The 13,316-nt window shown below is 41.0% G+C and overlaps 1 pseudogene; it reads left to right on the plus strand.

Annotated features, from left to right (window-relative positions):
• Window positions 1-2,983: 2,983 nt before the first annotated feature.
• On the plus strand, window positions 2,984-11,442 carry LOC100462012 (olfactory receptor 7A17-like; annotated as a pseudogene).
• Window positions 11,443-13,316: the final 1,874 nt, after the last annotated feature.

The following is a 13,316-nucleotide window of genomic DNA, read 5'->3' on the forward strand; positions in this document are numbered from 1 at the left end:
TTTTAATTTATTATTGCTATTTTAAAAAATTGTCATTTTTATTGTGGGTACATAAAAGGCATGTATATTTATGGAGTACATGTGATGTTTTAATACAGCTATATGATTCGTATTAATCATATCAGGATAACTGGGGTATCCATTGCCTCAACCATTTATCAACCCCTTGTGTTAGAAACATTCCAATTCCACTCCTTTAATTATTTCAAAATATACAATAAATTATTGTTGACTACAATCTCCCTGTTGTGTTATTAAATATTAGATCTTGGCCAGGCACGGTGGCTAATGCCTCTAATCCCGGCACTTTGGAAGGCTGAGGCAGGCGGATCGCTTGAGGTCAGGAGTTCGAGACCAGCCTGGTCAACATGGTGAAACCTGTCTTTACTAAAAATACAAAAATTAGCCAGACGTGGTGGTGCATGCCTGTAATCCCACCTACTTGGGAGGCTGAGGCACAAGAATCGCTTGAACTCAAGAGGCAGAGGTTGCAGTGAGCTGAGATCATGCCACTGCTTTCCAGCCAGGGTGACAGAGCCAGATTCCATCTCAAAAAAAAAAAAAAAAACGACCAAAATGAACAAATGCTAATAAGGATGCGGAGAAAAAGGAAGTCTTTTTCTTTTTCTTTTTTAACAAGAGACAGGACCTCACTGTGTCACCCAGGCTGGAATGTGGTGGCTCAGTCATAGCTCACTGCAACCTTCAACTGGGCTGAAGCAATCCTTCCGCCTCAGCCTCCTGAGTAGCTTGGACTGCAGTCATGCACTACTACACCCAGCTAATTAGAAAAAATTTTTTTAGAAAAGAAGTCTCATTATGTTGTCCAGGCTACTCTCAGTCTGGCCTCAAGCAGCCTCCCGCCTCCAGTTGCTGGGATTACAGCTGTGAGCCACCAGGCCTAGCTAAAAAAGAGAAGCTCTTGTATATTTGTTGCTGGAGTGAAATTTAGTACACTCATTATGGGAAACAGGATGGAAATTCCTCAAAAAAATAAAAATGCAACTACTACGTAATCCAACAATTCTACTACTGGGCATTTATCAAAAAAAAAAATGAAAACAGTGTATCAAAGAGATATCTGCACTATTCACTTTTTTTTTTTTTTTTTTTTTGAGATGGAGTTTCACTCTTTCACCCAGGCTGGAATGAAGTGGCGTGATCTCAGCTCACTGCTACCTCCATCCCCCGGGTTCAAGTGATTCTCCTGCCTCAGCCTCCCGAGTAGCTGGGATTACAGGTGCCAGCTACTGATTACAGATGCCACCACGTCCAGCTAATTTTTCTATTTTTAGTAGAGTTGGGGTTTCTGCATTTTGGCCAGGCTGCTCCCAAACTCTTGACCTCAGGTGATCCACCCGCCTTGGCCTCCCAAAGTGCTGGGATTACATGCATGAGCCACCGTGCCTGGCCTGAGAAGCTACACTATTCACAATAGCCAAGGTATGAAATCAAATTGTCCATCAATGAATGGGCTTTTAGAAGTAATATACATAGACAGTGGAATGCTATTCAGCCCAAAAAAGAAGGAAATCTTATCATTTGTGACGATATGGATGAACCTGGAGAACACTGTGTTAAGTGAAATAAACCAGACACAGAAAGACAAATACCTCATGGTCTCATTCATATGTGGAATTTTAAAAGTCGATCCGATAGAAATATCAATTAGAATGGTGGTTACTAGAGGCTGGGGCAGTTGAGGGAGAAGGGATAGGAAGTTTTTTGTTGAAGGATACACAATTGCACTTAGGAGAAATAAATTGAAGAGATCTGTTGTAAAACACACTGACTATATTTGATGATGATATATTGTATTCTTGAAAAACGCTAGGACAGTAGGTTTTCGTTTGTTTTGAGACAGAGTTTTGCTTTTGTTGTTCAGGCTGGAGTGCGATGGCATGATCTGGGCTCACTGTGACATCTGCCTCCCAGGTTCAAGTGATTCTCCCGCCTCAGCCTCCCGAGTAGCTGGGATTACAGGCACCCACCACCATGTCCAGCTAATTTTTGTATTTTTAGTAGAGAAGCGGGTTTCCCCATATTGGTCAGGCTGGTCTCGAACTCCCGACCTCAGGTGATTCACCCGCCTTGGCCTCCCAAAGTGCTGGGATTACAGGCGTGACCCACAGCACCTGGCCTAAGACAGTAGATTTTAAGTGTTCTCACCACACACACATGCACAAAAACTAGGTGAGGTAATGTGTATAGTAGTTAGCTAGATTTAATCATTCCACAATGTATATATACTTTAAAACATCATGCTGTACACAATAAATACATAAAATTGTATCTGTCAATTTTAAAAATAAATAAACAAATAATTTTGTAAACTTCAGATAATCTTTATAAGGTGCTAATCTCAGGGCAACTTGCATAAAAGAGTCTTAATATATCTCTTATAATTACCAAATATTTTGTACGTGAAGGATAAAATAATAGTTCTTAACCTGGGTTATAAGTATGAAATGTCTAATTGTTCTGGCTAAAGCATGATGCAATCAGACAAGTAGTAACCATGCTTTTAAATCCAGAGAACACAGTTCATCTCTTGCTGAAGAGGGGAATAGCAATTTTCCAGAGATATCAAAGGCTGTGCTCCCAGCAAAAGTCAATGCTTTGTAGATCTAAGGGACCTAGTCAAAACAGCTTCCTTTGTTTTGACTTTGGAGAAAACCTTCCCTCAGGGTTATGGTAATACATGAGGAGGTTAGAACTCGGGAATGCAGGCCAGTCGGTAGAGAAGGAGAAATAAAGGCTGGATGCACCTCATGTTTAATCAGGTGTCTTGGGAACAGAGGATGCAGGAATAAAAATATATATATACACATATATCTTACAGTGCCAGGCAATGTCCTATGGGGACATGAGTGGTCACAGTTGGAATAACAGGAGGAAATGTGCCAAATGAACAGATATACAAAGCTCTAAATATCTCCTCTGCATTGGCCCTCAGCAAATGCAACCTTGGCCTGAATGGGACATGCTTGTTTCTTTTGGAGTCCTCTGGCTTGGGTACCGATGCTTTGCTTTCTGCTGCTGTCAGGTCTCAGGACAGAGCTTCTGTCTCCATCATCAACAATCCAGGGAGGAATTTGCACCTCCTCATGGAGGCCTTCCTTTCAGAAAACTCAGCAAGGTGAGTCCAATAGCCTCAGCTGGTACCAGTAGGTACCATAGGAAATCTAGGTAACTACTATGCACTTACCTCACCTAAGTTTTTTTGTTTTGTTTTGTTTTTCTGTTGAGAACACTTAAAATCTACTTCTTAGGCCAGGTGCGGTGGCTCACACCTGTAATTCCAGCACTTTGGGAGGCCAAGGCAGTTGAATCACCTGAGGTCAGGAGTTCGAGACCAGCCTTGCCAACATGGTGAAGCCCCCCCACCGTCTACTAAAAATACAAAAATTAGCTGGGGCATGGTAATGTGTGCCTGTAATCTCAGCTACTTGGGAGGCTGAGGCGGTACCAGTAGGTACCATAGGAAAGGGTCAGAGAGAATGGCAGCTATGACCATGGACCTGAGGTCACCTGAGAGCCAGTCTAGCCTAGCCCTGAGCAGAGAAACTTCTGTGATCATTTGTCTGCTTGCTTGATTTAGTTATTCATGTATTTGTTTATTATACTAAAAAGAAAAGTGAATATTGAGCTCAGAATTGAAGGGTGATTATTGAAAGTAAAGTAAGGGTAACGGAAGCCCAGCTGGAAGGGGACATGGGAGATTTAAAGTGGCTCCAGTAAAAGTAGAACATTTGCCCTCGCATTTTTGCAATTAAATGGAGAAGAGAACTAGGCTATTAGCTGTGAAGGGAGATACACTGAAGTGAGGGCGTGTCTTTTTTACGTTTAAGAAGAGACATATTTGAGGATGTTTTCACATTTATGAGAAAGGTCTAAACCAATGAATTGCTTCCAAATACTACCTGACCACAGCACAGCAGTTCATGAGACAAACATCTTGCAGTGTCTTCTCTCACGCTGATCATTCAAATGAAAGTTTAGAAGTTATTCAGTAAATGAAAAGTGATATACTAACAACACTAACTTTGCAATTCTCTCCTTGCTTGTGAGACTAAATATATTTCTGTGTTTGTTAGACATTTACCAACTCTATTGCAAATTATCTGTGCATGTTCTTTGCTTTTGTTTTTGTTTTGTTTTCTGTTTTTGTTTTGTTTTCTGTTTTTGTTTTTGTTTTGTTTTGTTTTTGAGACAGGGTCTCGCTCTGTTGCCCAGGCTGGAGTGCAGTGACATGATCTCTGCTCACTGCAGCCTCTGCCTCCTGCGTTCAAGTGATTCTCCTGCCTCAGCCTCCTGAGTAGCTGGTATTACAGGCTCATGCCACCACACTCAGCTTATTTTTGTATTTTTAGTAAAGACAGGGTTTTACCATGTTGCCCAGGCTGGTCTCAAACTCCTGACCTCAAGTGATCCACCCACCTCAGCCTTCCAAAGTATGGGATTCCAGGCGTGAGCCACCATGCCCAGCCTTGTTCTTTGCTTTTGTATGATGGGTTTGTAATGTTCTTATTCCTATTTTTATTGCATTTTTAAAATAAAAATTGGAGTTGTTTTCACCAATGTTGGCATTTGTCATGTCATTCTTTTATATATGTATCAACGCATTTGAGAGGAATGTGTGAAAGGTTTTTTTTTTTTTTTTTCTTTTTTTTGAGATGGAGTCTCACCCTGTCACCCAAGCTGGAGTGCAGTGTCGCGATCTCGGCTCAAGTAGCTGGGATGACAGGCACGTGCCACCATGCCCTGCTACTGTTTTGTATTTTTAGTAGAGACAGGGTTTCACCATGTTAGCCAGGATGGTCTGGATCTCCTGACTTCGTGATCCGCCTGCCTCGGCCTCCCAAAGTGCTGGGATTACAGGCGTGAGCCACCGCGCCCAGCTGTGTGAAAGTTTATAAAGCTGATGTAGCCAAATCCATCCATTGGTCATAGTGTGTTCCCCTCGTTGCTTTGTAAATGCAGAAAGCTCTGTATCATTTTGCCAGATAAATATCCCTTTATGGATTACATTTCCAACATGCTTTCATAGCTCTGTCACGCTTTATTGCACCTTTTAGCTTTTTGAATTTGAACTCTGTCTAGAAGTTGCATCTCCTTTGGCCATCATTTGAAAATCATTCTTTATCATCTGACTCAAGATCACTTTTATCTCTCATAAACATATTTGAATCTTCCCATATTTATGTCATATGAAGTTATAACCTTAGATACATATGAAGGATGAAATAATAGCTCTTAACCTGTGTTATAAGTATGAGATTTCTAATTGTTCTGGCTAAAGCATGATAAAATCAGATAAGTAGTAACCATGCTTTTAAATCAAACCTGCTCCTACTTTTTTTTTTTTTTTCTGAGACGGAGTCTTGCTCTGTCGCCCAGGCTGGAGTGCAGTGGCGCTATCTCAGCTCAGTGCAACCTCTGCCTCCCGGATTCAAGCGATTCTCATGCCTCAGCCTCCCGAGTAGCTGGGAGTACAGGCATCCGACGCCACGCCCAGCTAATTTTTGTATTTTTAGTAGAGATGGGGTTTCACCATGTTAGCCAGGCTTGTCTCGAACTCCTGACCTCGTGATCCACCCGCCTCAGCCTCCCAAAGTGCTGGGATTACAGGCCTGAGCCACCGCTCCCGGCCCCCTTATACAGTTCTTTAACTTAATTGCAGTCCCACTTACATTCTTTGCTCCATACACTCTTAGTTTCTGTGAACATTCTTTTTTTTTTTTTTTTTTGAGACAGAATTTCGCCCAGACTGGAGTCCAGTGGTGCAATCTCGGCTCACTGCAACCTCTGCCTCTGGGGTTCAAGCGATTCTCCTGCCTCAGTCTCCCAAGTAGCTGGGATTACAGGCGCTCTCCACCACACCCGGCTAATTTTTTGTATTTTTAGTAGAGATGGGGTTTCACCATGTTGGCCAGGATGGTCTCGATCTCTTGACATCATGATCCACCCGCCTTGGCCTCCCAAAGTGCTGGGATTACAGGCGTGAGCGACTGCACCAGGCCAGTTTCTGTGAAGGTTCTTTTTCTATACTATGCACACATACATTTTATGCAAATGCATGAATACTACAGTTTATGTAAATGCATGAATACTATCCTATGCATATCACTAATACTCTATATAATAGTGTAATTTTTTCATATTGTTTTCCCCTTTCCTTTTCTATTATATAAATCTTCTAAAAGTACTTTCAAACATTTATGTTAAGTCTGTGTTTCTCACTGGGGTGGCTTTGTCTGCCAACTGACATTAAGCAATGACATGCCTGGCTGTCACCCTGGGGAGGGTCAGTAAAGAACAAGGAAGCTGTTAAACACAGTACAATGAACAGGACAGACCCCAGCACAGTAAGTGATGCAGCCCAGAATTTCAGTAGTGCTGGGACTGAGAAACTTGAGTTAATGAATATCTGTATTACTAATATTTATAGCTGCACCTAGATTGCTTCCCCAAGACCCTGTAACACTTCACATCTCTGCCAGGAAAATTAGAGTCCCCCTTTGCTGCCTCTTTTAAATGTCCAATCCCACTCAAGGTGGCAGCTGTTGAAGCTTTTCCCCCAGGCTGATGGTTGTGATAGAAATTTTTTGTCGTCTTAAACTATTCCTGGGCTTGAGCAGAGAGTCATATATATGATCATCATTTTTACCTACTTATTATTATATGCCCATTTTTCTATAATTTGCCACATTTCAAGTGATTTTTAAATTGTATTGCTTCTTCATGGACTTGTAGGGGTATACTTTTTCTTATTTAACTAACTACATACTAATCTTCTTGCTTCTGTTTCTTGCCTTTCTTAAGATGTTTTCCCTACACATAGATTTGTGTGTGCGTGTGGGAGTGTGTGTGTGTGTGTGTTATAAATAAATTTTAAGTGCCACCAAAGGAATAGCATTTGAACATCAATTTATTTTCTCAGCAAGGCAATTTTTACTTCTATAGAAGGGTATGACTCGCCGATGGAGTAATGGCGAGAGCACACCTGAACAAGGGAGGGGAAGGTGTTTTTATTCCTGACCCAGGTAGCCCCTACTGCTGTGTCATTCCCCTGTTGGCTAGGGTTGGACCACACAGTCTGAGCTAATTCCATCTGGCTATTTTAAAGAGAGCAAGGATATGAGCCAGAGTGGCGCAGTGAGCAGTTTGGCAGGAAAGACGGTTACAGAACAGGTAACTAAAGGTGACTCAGGTCAAAGCAGGTGACCAGGTTGAGTCAGGACAGAGCAGGTGACCAGGGGAACAGATGTGAACTACTGATTAAAACTGGTGGAAAAGATTGTTTACTGAAACTACAAAGAAGTTAAACTTTAAAATGGAGGACAGAGAACTGAACATAGCGACATACTGATTCTTTGAAGACAAATCTAGAATTCTCTGTATCCAACACATGCATTTTTTACTTTTATACTGAGGTCTTTAAACCTGCTAATTCTTTACAGGCCATGAGTGAGTGGGTGAACTAATTGTCTCCAGGTGGATGGTCATTTATAGCAGCTGTCACTCAATGATCCAAATAAATTGAAATACAATCTTGCATATGTTAAATATTCATATATATTGAGACTTATTTCCTGATCATTCAACAAATAATATCTGCTATGTGTCAGAACATTCTAGGAACGCTATATATTATGTAATTTTATATCTAGGCTGCTGCCAATTAAACAACGAATTCATTTGATATCATTAAATTATTTTATATCTTGCTTCAGTTAATTTTTGATGATCCATATAATTTTATTTAATACAGCTTTTGAAATTATTGTATTTACTCTGGCTTTATTCCCCTAACATTCTTTTTATTTCCTATCTTCTCCTTTCTTTATATTGTGATATATAATACACACATATTTGTATGTCTTTGTGAAAATACAAAGGTAAACACAGCAGGTGAAGTTGTACCTGTGTGGATCTTGCATTATAATGATTAAGGCAGAGTGCAATGCTGTAAATGTGCATATAAGACAATGTAGGATTTCATTCATTGTAAATGATTAAAATTATCATCGTCTATGAGGGATTTTATAGAGTGTGGTCTGGAGAGGCCATTGCATGTTAGATGAAGACCAGAACCAGGACTAAATGGGGCCAGTGGAATCTGTCAAAACAGAAGACCACAAACCACAAAGGAAAGATGCCACACAAGAAAAATGAGAAGGGGGTTGCCTCACCTACTATCAGACCATATAAAAACCTCTTGATTAAAAAAAAATTAAATAAGCACAAGAAAAAACAAGTCTTCTACTGTTTTTGTAAAAAACAAAAAAAAGGAATTGTTGGTTTATTTCATTTGCTCATTTTTTATTGGCATTCTCAAGCTGTAGATGTCTTGACACAGAAAAAACATAATTACATATGTCATTTGGTAAATTTCCTTTGTCATTTTTAATTTTTGCTGAGTATCAAGGGGATATAGTGGGACTCAAAATATCTCCAAAACTAATAATGATTTTTCTTTCTTATGGTCCCTTGTAGATCACCTGAGACTTTTAGACCATTTCCCTCCCATAATATCCACATAATTCTTCTCTCTGTGTGTTTATGAAGCAGATTCTTTTCTATTTCTTTAAACACAAGGCAGAAAATAGCCATACTAAAATGGAGCTCAAGGCTACTTGTGCATCAAGATTTCCAAAGTGGAATTTCTAGGTATCATTTCTGTTTTCTCTCAAAAGAAAAATTAATTGATATTGACAACTTGCCTGGTACCCACTCCTTTCTAGTAGTATGATTGAACAGAAAAGAATATGGGTGTAACATAGACCTAGGGGGTCATACTATGTTCCATGTGTGTATGCATTGTGCGTGTGTGTGTGTGTGTGCATGCGCACATGCCTTTAGAGTGAGAGGAGGTTTCAGAGAAAGGGAGCTTTGGCTCTATGTTCCAAAAGGTAACTCATCCCACAGAGGCCAGAACTCAAGGCAACAGTAACAGTAGCAAACAAAGAAGACATGCATTGCAATTCATGTGACACGGTTTGCAGCCAAATTAACAAAGTGCCAATGTAACAACATCTTGTCAGAGGGACTCCTTGTGTCTTCAATTTCAGCCGCTTCAAAGTCAGCTCGTTCCCCAACATCCCCTGACACCATCTCTCATCCCTCTCCTTTTGCTTATTCCCCTGCTACACTGGCTTCCTTGCTGGCCTTGAACATCTGCAAGAAGCACATTCCTCTGAGTCTCTCACTGATCCTTCCTTCTGCCTTGCACACACTTCTGTGGGCCACATGGTGACTTCTGCCCTGCCTCCACTATGGTCTCTGTTCAATTGTCACCTCGTCTACTGGTATCGCATCAATGACCAGTAAAAAAAATGGTCAGTAAAAAAAAATAACACCCCATCCACACTTTCCTTCTTATTTCTTTTTTCCTCTTCAAAGGATTTGTCACCATCGGATACCATATGGTGACACCATATGGTATTTCTCTTATTTGTTTGTACTCTTTCTCTGTCACTGATTTGTAGCAACATTTTTTTTTTTTTTGGAGTCTTGGTGTGTCACCCAGGCTGAAATGCAGTGGCATGATCTTGGCTCACTGCAACCTCCACTTCCCAGGTTCAAGCGATTCTCCCGCCTCAACCTCCAGAGTAGCTGGGACTACAGGCGCGTGCCACCACATCCAGGTGTTTTTTTTTTTTTTTTTTTTTTGTATTTTTTGTAGAGATGGGAATTCACCATATTGGTCAGGCTGGTCTCGAGCTCCTGACCTCAGGTGATCCACCCGCCTCGGCCTCCCAAAATGCTGGGATTACACGTGTGAGCCACCCTGCCCACCCTGCCACTAACAAAAGTTAGTGACTTTTGTTTTATAGAACTAATTATTCAATGTCCAGACAGTATTTGTAACACTTCAGAATTCACTTTATAGTCCTCAAATGCCTAAAAATTTTCTCGTCAATACTGCAGAGTTCATGCATTCAGGGAAAGACTGAGTGGGACAAGAATTCCTAACCAGAGTTGTCAAAGGGATGCCCTAACAGGGGCTAGATTCACACACAAAATGTAGAAATTAACTTCTTGTAAAATGGAGGTTACCAGGGCCTGGGAGATTTGGGGGAGGGGGGCTGTTGGGGAAGATGATGGTCAATGAATACAAAATTACAGTTAAATTTAAAAAAGTTCAAGAGACATATTGTACAGTATGTTGACTCTAGTCAATGGTAATACATTGTATTCGTGAAAAATCCTAAGAGAGTGGATGCAGAGTGTTTTCACCACAAAAATGATGACCATGTGAGGTGATATTAATATTAATTGATAAGACTTAGCCAATCCACAATGTAAATATACTTCAAAACATCATATTATACACAGCAAATACAAACAATTCTGTCAACCTAAAAAGAAATAAAATTTATTTTAAAAATTAAGTTATTGACTACAGAATATAAATGACAGCATTTCTGATAGGTTTGTAATGCACGCTTTCATCAAGTTCTTTTTCTCTCATTTTGAAAGTCATTATCAATCACATAGAACCAGGGAATGATAACAGATTTAAGAATTTCTTCTTCTGGGACTTTCAGAGAAACCAGAATTGCAGCCCTTCCTCTTTGGGCTGTTCCTGTCCATGTACCTGGTCACTGTGCTGGGGAACCTGCTCATCATCCTGGCCACAATCTCAGACTCCCACCTCCACACCCCCATGTACTTCTTCCTTTCCAACCTGTCCTTTGCAGACATCTGTTTCATCTCCACTACAGTCCCAAAGATGCTCGTAAACATCCAGTCACAGAGCAGAGTCATCACCTATGCAGTCTGCATCACCCAGATGTGCTTTTTTGTACTCTTTGAAGCGTTGAACAGCTTACTCCTGATTGTGATGGCATATGACCGGTTTGTGGCCATCTGTCACCCCCTGCACTACACAGTCATCATGAGCCCCTGGCTTTGTGGACTGCTGGTTCTGGCGTCCTGGATTATCAGTGCTCTGGATCCCTCATTATATAGCTTGATGGTGTTGTCACTGCCCTTCTGCACAGATTTCCAAATTCCACACTTTGTGAACCTAATCAGGTCATCCGCCTTGCCTGTTCTGACACCCTTCTTAATGACATGGCGATGTATTTTGCAGTAGGGCTGCTGGGTGGAGGTCCCCTCGCTGGGATCTTGTACTTGTACTGTATGATAGTTTCCTCCATACGTGGAATCTCATCAGCTCAGGGGAAGTACAAGGCATTTTCCACCTGTGCATCTCACCTCTCAGTTGTCTCCTTATTTTATGGTACAAGCCTAGGGGTGTACTTTAGTTCTGCTCCTACCCAAAACTCTCACTCAAGTGCTGCAGCCTCGGTGATGTACACTGTGGTCACCCCCATGCTGAACCCCTTCATCTACAGTCTGAGGAATAAAGACATAAAGAGGGCTCTGAATCGATTCATCAGGGTAATGCCATTCTTTAGGAAGTGCCTGTGATCCCAGAGCTCTAAGCCTTAGACTGAGAAATTGTGATTTGTGAACCAGATTCTGGAAGTAGGACTTGTTCCTTCTATTTATTAGCTGGAGTTTCAATTTCTTTGATTGCCACTATTCTATAGAATTTACACTTTTCCGTGGAAAACTGCTCCTTGATATCCAACAGTGTTTTGTTTTGTTTTTGTTTGTTTGTTTTGCTTTGTTTTTGTCATTTTCTTACTTTTCCAAAGTTATTCCCAAACTAAGGTCAGAAACAAAGTGGAGATTCCTATTAGTCTCATAGAGTTGTGAGCTGTGTTAGCCCAAATAATAAATTACACTTGGCAACTATAAAGTCATTAATGTAATTTTTTTTTTTTTTGAGACAGTTTCACTCTTGTCACCCAGGTTGGAGTGCAGTGGTGCGACCTTGGCTCACTGCAACCTCCACCTCCCAGGTTCAAGCGATTCTTCCACCTCAGTCTCCAGAGTAGCTGGATTACAGGTGCCTGCCATCACGCCCGGCTAATTTTTTTGTATTTTTAGTAGAGCCGGGGTTTCACCATGTTGACCAGGCTGGTATCAAACTCCTGACCTCAGTGATCCGCCCGCCTTGGCCTCCCAAAGTGCTGGGATTACAGGCGTGAGCCACCGCACCCGGCCTCATTAATGTAATTTTATTGTAGATAAATATCTGAGACCACAGTTTTTCTCTTCTGAGTCCACCATTCTTTTCTCTATCACTACTTGACTGCTCTACTTGACAATGTAAACGTTAACACATTAGTGTGTTTACAGCTCATCATGGCATTTTATTCTCCTCATTAGGATCTTGTGCTCTATTCAGCCCAGTGTCCACGGTGCCTACCACATTCCCTGGGCAGGAATAGAACAAAAATTGCAGGCTGGGTGCAGTGGTTCACGCCTGTAATCCTAGCATTTTGGGAGGCCAAGGTGGGTGGATCACAAGGTCAGGAGTTCGAGACCTGCCTGGCCAACATGGCGAAACCCCGTCTCTACTAAAAATACAAAACTTAGCCAGGTGTGGTGGTACGCGCCTGTAGTCCCTGCTACTTGGGAGGCTGAAGCAGGAGAATCTCTTGAACCTGGGAGGCGGAGGTTGCAGTGAGCTGAGACCATGCCACTGTACTTCAGCCTGGGTGACAGAGCGAGACTGTCTCAAAAAAAAAAAATTGCACGTCAAATACATGTTCCAGGTGTAATCTACACAGAGAGATAAATTTGCCTGAATCCATCCACTTCATATGGCCTTAGATTCAGATATGACCTTAAATAGGATGGAGTAAAATGTTCAATCATACATTGAATTACTGTGTAACATGTGTTTTTGATGACGTGCATCTACTCATTGAAGTGCGAAAGCTTGGTATCTCTGTGTAACGAGGTTTGTTCATCCAGGTGAAGGATTTGGTGTCATGGTCTATATTAAATTGAATCCTATTGTTCTTCCTGTTTAAAATGTCCCACTGCTACCTGCAACGATGATTCTTTCTATTGTCCTAATACCTCCACCTACCAAAAAAAAAGTGTCATAATCATTAAAGTGTAAATTAATGAAGAATGTTTGTATTTACTTTATCATTAGTTGCTTTATGTCTTTTATACTTAGCTCCTTCCAATCTTCATGATGAAAGGATCAACTCACACAAGAGTTTGAATTTCTGCCCATTATTGCCTATGAGAATTGAGACTTGGGATTCAGGGTCACAATTTTTTTAACATAGAAAGCAAAATTTAATATTATAAGTTACAAGGGGAAATTAAGAAGTCTGCCATCATAAGGGGCTATTTGTTTTTATTTCCATAGGTTCTGTGGGGAGAGAGTATAAAAAGGAGCGGGTTGAGGAATAAAAGACTACAAATTGGATGCAGTC

Source organism: Pongo abelii, chromosome 20, assembly GCF_028885655.2.
Source record: "Pongo abelii isolate AG06213 chromosome 20, NHGRI_mPonAbe1-v2.0_pri, whole genome shotgun sequence".
NCBI lineage: Eukaryota > Metazoa > Chordata > Mammalia > Primates > Hominidae > Pongo > Pongo abelii.